Below are 6,655 nucleotides of genomic sequence, written 5' to 3'. Positions count from 1 at the left end.
CACCGGAATCAAATACAGTGAAAATAGGGGTTATAAAATTGGGGAAGAATATACAAAAGAAGCACAAAATCACATATTACATTATAAATACATCAAAAACAATGATAAGAAAGATAAAAACTTCTTGTGTAGAAAATTTGTTTTTTTTTGGTCTTATGATCATAATGAAGAAATATACCTGGTGTCAGAATTTCCATGGTCAAACTCTTGGGGATCTACAATGTGGTTGTTGCATATTTATTTGCTCTCCAATGGACACCGATTTGGCCAATATATTTTACTGACAAATGCAATGTGCTTTGTGATTATGTTTCACTTTTTCAGCATAAGGTCCTATATGATGAGCATCCACATAGATTTAAAAAAAGGGCTATTAGGAATAGAAGTGAATATTATTGAATGACATTCTTACAGGAGAAGATTTTATATCATTCTAAATATTTCAAATTGTCTTGTCAAATACGACAACCATGATTCAGACAGGTTTACATTTTCCCACAGGTCCTTTTATAATGGCTCTAACTGTGACTATTCACACAAGAGATTGGAACCAAAGATGAACAAAAGTGTGCATAGATAATGCATCAGTATAGGTAGTAAACCTTATAATTCATTGCATAAAAGTAGAGATTTGTAAAGAAGTGGAAGAAGGCACCCAGAGTTGCTTTGGACAAATGTCTTGTTGATAGCAGGCTTTGATCTAGCCAGGCTTCAGCGGCTCACTCCTGTAATCCCAGCTACTCAAGAGGCTGAGATCTGAGGATCGGATTGTGGTTCAAAGCCAGCCCCAGCAAGAAAGTCTGTGAGATACTTATCTCCAATAAACTTTCAGAAAACTGGAAGTGGCACTGTGGCTTAAATGGTACAATGCTCACCTTGAGCTGAAGAGCTGAGGGACAGTACCCGGGCCCAGAGATCAAGCCCCACAACAGACAAAATAAAGAGAGAAATTTTGCATTTATTTCTGTTTTATATTATCATAGCGCCAAGGATTACAGAGATTATTGTCACCTGTGCACCTATATATGGAAAATCAAGAATTATATTTTTCTTCTTTTATTGAACTATAATCTTCTCATGAGAGACTTACATTCACAAGAGAAATTAGGACACTCAGCACAACTCTAAGTTTTGTTTAATTCTAAAAAGTGAAAGTGAGCCAGAAACAAGTAATCCAGTTAAGTTAGCATTAGGCTCACAGATATGGAAAAGAACACTTGTATGTCAATGAGTCTTGTCAATTAAAATTTGCTCACACATTTTCTGGGACATAGAACCACTGAAAAGTTTAGTGGAACAATCAACCAGATGGGATATTCTTTTCAAACTTAGAATTCCAGGAAGTTTCTTTGAGCAGATAAGTTCTAGGGGAGTCCTAGCTTCCAAAGGGGAAGTGTGTCCAGAAGGTTGCAACTATTGTTACTGTTATTGTTGGAACACTCAATTATTCTGTTAACAGCTCCTAATAGTAATCTGAAAAAGTGGTCCATTAGGAGTATGTTCCAAACAAACCTACTCTCTTGCATTAAATTTAGCAAGATTACCTTCAGAGGTAATCTAATTAAACAGTATTTTAGTTAAATCTCTTCTAAATGTTAGGCCCAAATAAACTCAGAGTTATATATGTCAACATATATATATATATATATATATATACTTTGAAATAATTTCTTATACACATGCACATATATATATTTATATACATACACACAATTTGCTTCATAGAGTATTGGCAATGATCTCTGCTATTGGAGAACTAATATCAGTGGCTAGAAAACTGTTTCCACAGCTTTTTTCAAAAACTCATGATCCATGACAAAAATTTAGAGGGGAAACCAAGGACTATAGAGAAAAATTAAGATTCCCCTGAGATCTGAAAAGATTATATACACAATTTTTGAATATTTCTTCAAGAACAACCTGTGACTTCTGTTAGCATACCTCCCTAATCATTAGCGTAGCTAGAGAACTGTATGATTTCTGCTAGCACTTTTACCATCCTTGGATGGGAAGCCTTGTAGGACACTTACACCCTTGAAAATTCTTTACTACTACCACCAAAGGATATTTTATGAACTCTACTCCCTGCTCCCCAAAGCACTCTATTATTTTAGACTACTAGCATTTACAGAATTGTATTATGCATAATTCTCAATGTCAAATATTAGTTTGGCTTTTTAAGTTGCCTATTTGCAGGTCAGCTGAGTATGCAAAGAGGTTGGGGGGAGTGAAAGAGAGAGAGCAAGAGTGAGAGAGACAGCAAGAGTGAATGAGTGAGCAAGCAAGCAAGAGAGAGAAAGCTTCCAAATCAAGAGTGAATTTTGACTTAATAAATTATAGCCAATGTATTAGGAAAGACTATAAAACCAAAGAAATTAGATTTGTATTTCATTTTTCTCAAAGTAGTACAATGTAAAGTGGATCAATGCTGAATATGAGTGGGTCAGTGCAGTTTTGGGGTGTTTCTCAGTGTTGGTGGAATCCCTCAAGAAGAGCTGGGTGCCCATGCACATGTCTGTACTCCTAGCTACTCAGGAGGCTGAGATCTGAGGATCATGGTTTGAAACCAGCCCAGGAAGGAAAGTCCATGAGACTTGTACTTCCAATTTTCCACCAAAAAGCTGAAAGTGGCGTTGTGGCTCAAGTTGTAGAGTGCTAACCTTGATCACAAAAGCTCAGGGACAATGCCCAGTTCCAGCAAACACATACACAAAAATAGGCAGTCAACTTTTGGGGCTAACATCTTCAAGATTACCTCTGATCTCTGATAAGAAAATCTCCTCTCAAGGCTTTTGATAAAGGGATCAAGTTGTATATCAAGGAGGAATGTAAGTATGTGAAGAGCATGACCTGTCAGAAGACTTGATACTTTTTCCTCTATACCAAAACAAAACAAGTATACATTTCATGGTAATTTCCTGTGAGCCACTTATTTTGTCCATATTTTAGCCAATCAATCAAGCTGTTAGAATAATTTCTTTATCAAATCCAGAATCTCTAAGATTTGACTCTTGATTTTATATAATAATACATGTGTGTGTGTGTGTTATACGATGTTCTCTCAGAATTGATATATTAGCTATGTACAACGGTGTTAATCTTTGCCACCATGCTATTATGTGATTTGCTGAAATTAGCACCATTATAAGGGGACACAACCTATCTGATTCATGGAATAAAACTTTTGACTGGGTTTGCAAACTTGAGTACAACTCCCTCTGTCACTTTTTATAATAATTATATGTAATACATAACATAATTACATAATTATATGATATAAATTATATGTGTATTACATGTAATATATAATTTCATATATTATGCATATATATGACAAAATGTATTGTTATGTATTATATATTATATGTCACATATTTTATATGTATATATATAATTTAGATATTTATCTGAAGAAATACAAGGCAGGTTATAAGCCCTACAACTGATGAATGGATCAAGAAAATGTGAGATAACACACACGTGTGCACACATACACACAGTGGAGTATTATTAAGCCATAAAGAATACAATTATGTAGTGTTTAGGGAAATGCACAGATCTCAAAACCATCATAAGTGATGTAAGACAGATTTAGAAGGATGAAAGTTGAACTTGTTCTTTCATGTGTAAATAAGAGCACCTTTGAATAAATAACATTAACAAAAATGACTATCGATTGGAAACATGTCCTCTTTGGAGTGTTTGGGTACTACTTGGAATGAGAAAGAAGATTAATACAACCAAAATATTTTATGTATATGTATAAAATAAAGACTTGTGTGGGACAAAGAAAAGGGACAGGGAAGAGGGAGAGTCATGGAGGAGGCGATTCTGACACGTCAAAACTATACATCTAGTCTGGGAAGGTGGCTCAGTGGTAGAGTGCTTGCCTTCCATCCCTGAGGCCCTGGGTTCAATTCCTCAGCACCACATAAGTAGAAAAATTTGGAAGTGGAGCTGTGGCTCAAGTGGTAGAGCGCTAGCTCTGCAGATTGTTGTTAGAAGTCAGTTTTGGCATGAAAGTCCATGAGAGTCTTATTTCCAGTTAATCATCAAAAAAGCTGAAGTGAAGCTGCAGCTCAAGTGATAGAGTACCAGCCTTGAGCAAAAACATCTAAGGGACTGTGCCCAAGCCCTGAGTTCAAGCCTCACTACCAGCACAAACAAAACAAAAAAAATGGTTACAGAAATATTCCATTGCTGTTAAGACTTTTCTCATGCTACTCCTTATAGTCATGCCCAAATCTTTCCCTACCATAGCAGTGGCCAGGCCTTGAGGTCAAGCCTCAAGACCAGCCTACATACAAAAAAGTATTTTACAAACATTACAGTCTCTAATAAATAAACTCCATGTCTATCTTTGTACTCTTGCCTTATGTTTCCTTAAGTGTTGTCAGGTCCAGAAAACTCCACATCAAAAAATTCTGGCTGAGCATTGGCGGCTCACACCTTAATCTTCACTTTTTAGGTGGCTGATATCTGATAGTATAGCTCCAAGGGAGCCTGTGGAGGAAAGTTTGTGAGACTTGTCTCCTGTTAACCACCCAAAAGCCAGAAATAAAGATGGGGCTCAAGTACTAGAGAGCTGGGCTTGCATGAAAAAGCCACACAAGAGCCATGAGGCACTAAGTTCAAGCTCCAGTACAGGCAAAAAAGGAAAAAGAAAAAAAAAATCATTTTGTAGGCAGAGTATGGTATTACAGGTATGTTATCTGAACCCTTGGATGGCATAGGCAGGAGAATCTCTTCTTAGAAGCCAACCTAGCTCATTTAGTGAGGCTTTTTCAAAATAATCACCCGGCCCTCCCCACTGGTAAGCACAACTGTTTTCCTCCTTTTAAAGCCACAACCCTTTTGCTTCGTTTCCAATTCTAAATCAGTAAGTTTCGGTAAACAATAAATAAAAACGTGTATATGTTATACTCTTTTCCACACCAAATGCTTGCAAATTTTCACCAAACCCTCCCCCCTTTCCACCAGAGAACCTGTGTTCTCCACAATTTCCTCCCTTCCACCCCATTCCCTATTCCTCCCCCGCCCCACGCATCTCCTCCCACACATCCCTCCACATTAGTCTCTATATGAAAGGGTGAGGTAGGTCCAGAGGATCGGGAAGGCATTACTTAAAAAAAGACAATTATTTCAAGTACTATATTTATTTTAAAAAGAACTAAACATCTGTCAACTGTAGGTTATTATTTAGGCTATTATAACAAAGTTATTCTAGTTTATTATTACATAGCAAATTTCTGTCCATTCTTGAGCTGCTGTGTCATACTTTCTCTTGTTACTATGGAAGACTTTCACAACTTCAGGAACACTAGTATTTTCCAGGTTGCAGTCACACAGTAAGGAACAGATGGACAGCAATACCTTGGAGGTAGCACATGTGACCACTTGGAACCCAGGATATCTAGACAAATGTTCCTGTCTTTGATGATGTTTGGATGGCAAATTTTTATGGTGAATGTGACCTTGGGTGGCTTGAATGGGCAATCAGGTGGTAACTCGATTGAGAGGAAGAAGACTCCTCCTTCCTATGGGGTACCTTGAGGGCCAATGATGGTAGCTTGCCAGTGGAACAGATCATCCTCCACCAGGCCTGCAGAGCACAGTGCTGGAGGATTGAGAGACAATTCCATGAGCTCTTAAGGGCTTCACAGTAACAGTTCTAGTCTTTGAAGTAGAACCTGGTACTTGAGAAGCAGGCTCAGCAGACAGAGGGTTCATGATCACAGCTGTTGTCAAATTCTTAGAAGAATCAATGGTGCCAGATGATATCTGTGGCTCTGCATTACTTTCAGGTTGCTCTTCTAAACTCGTGACTCTATCGTCTGGAGGTAGATGGGCCAAGAAAGCTCTGGTTCTGTGGAGAGCTACTGCTACTAGAATCACCAGAACTTTCTTCTTGTGGTATCTTGCCCTGGTCTGGGGTCCCTGAGACTGACATTTAGGTCCTGTTCAATACCTTTCTGGAAGCTCTGACAGTGGTTAGCCCAGAAATGGAGATTTGAAGGCAGGCTTCGGTTTGCCAGTAGTGGTGAATGGTTGCATAGTGTTTGCATCATAATGGAAGCAGTATAGGGTGGAGTGCAGGCAATGTAGGGTCATGTGGGGTGACATTAGAGAGATAAAGGGTCATGTTAGGTGGCATGGTTACAGTGTAAGGATGGTATGGGAGTTATTGTGTGTGTGTGTGTGTATGAGAGAGACATCCTGAGTAGTGTGGGTACAATGTGGGGTTTCGTGGGGTCATCTAGAAAGTAGTGTGCTCACAGCATCTGGTGTCCTGTACTTAACTTGATTGCGTTGGAAGTAGCATAGAGTACATTTAGGATCATGTGGGCTCACGTCAGAGGTAGTTGAACTGATTGGGGTCGTGTTGGATGGGAAATGGCACGGAGGGTGTGGCAATTGTGCAGGGGTCACATTGGGTGTCATGGAGAGTGTGGTGGAAGTAGTGAGAGTGGTGTAGGGTGACATAATGTGAGGAGGGGTCATGTGGAAAATGTATGGAGAAGCCTGGGGCACTTGAGTTATGTGGAATCAGCCATGTTGGAAATAGCATAGGGGACTTTTTTTTTTTACTGTGATAAGGAAGGTGGAGAGTAGATGATTCTTTCCTCATCCCTATCATATAAGTACACTTGGATAA

The 6,655-nt window shown here is 38.6% G+C and overlaps 1 pseudogene; it reads right to left on the bottom strand.

The window, feature by feature from the left end:
• Positions 1 to 5,223: 5,223 nt before the first annotated feature.
• Positions 5,224 to 5,642, bottom strand: LOC105992142 (annotated as a pseudogene).
• Positions 5,643 to 6,655: the final 1,013 nt, after the last annotated feature.

The sequence above is a fragment of the Dipodomys ordii genome, unplaced genomic scaffold (genome assembly GCF_000151885.1).
Source record: "Dipodomys ordii isolate 6190 unplaced genomic scaffold, Dord_2.0 Scaffold80, whole genome shotgun sequence".
Classification (NCBI taxonomy): domain Eukaryota; kingdom Metazoa; phylum Chordata; class Mammalia; order Rodentia; family Heteromyidae; genus Dipodomys; species Dipodomys ordii.
This window is presented reverse-complemented; position numbering and strand designations above follow the sequence as displayed.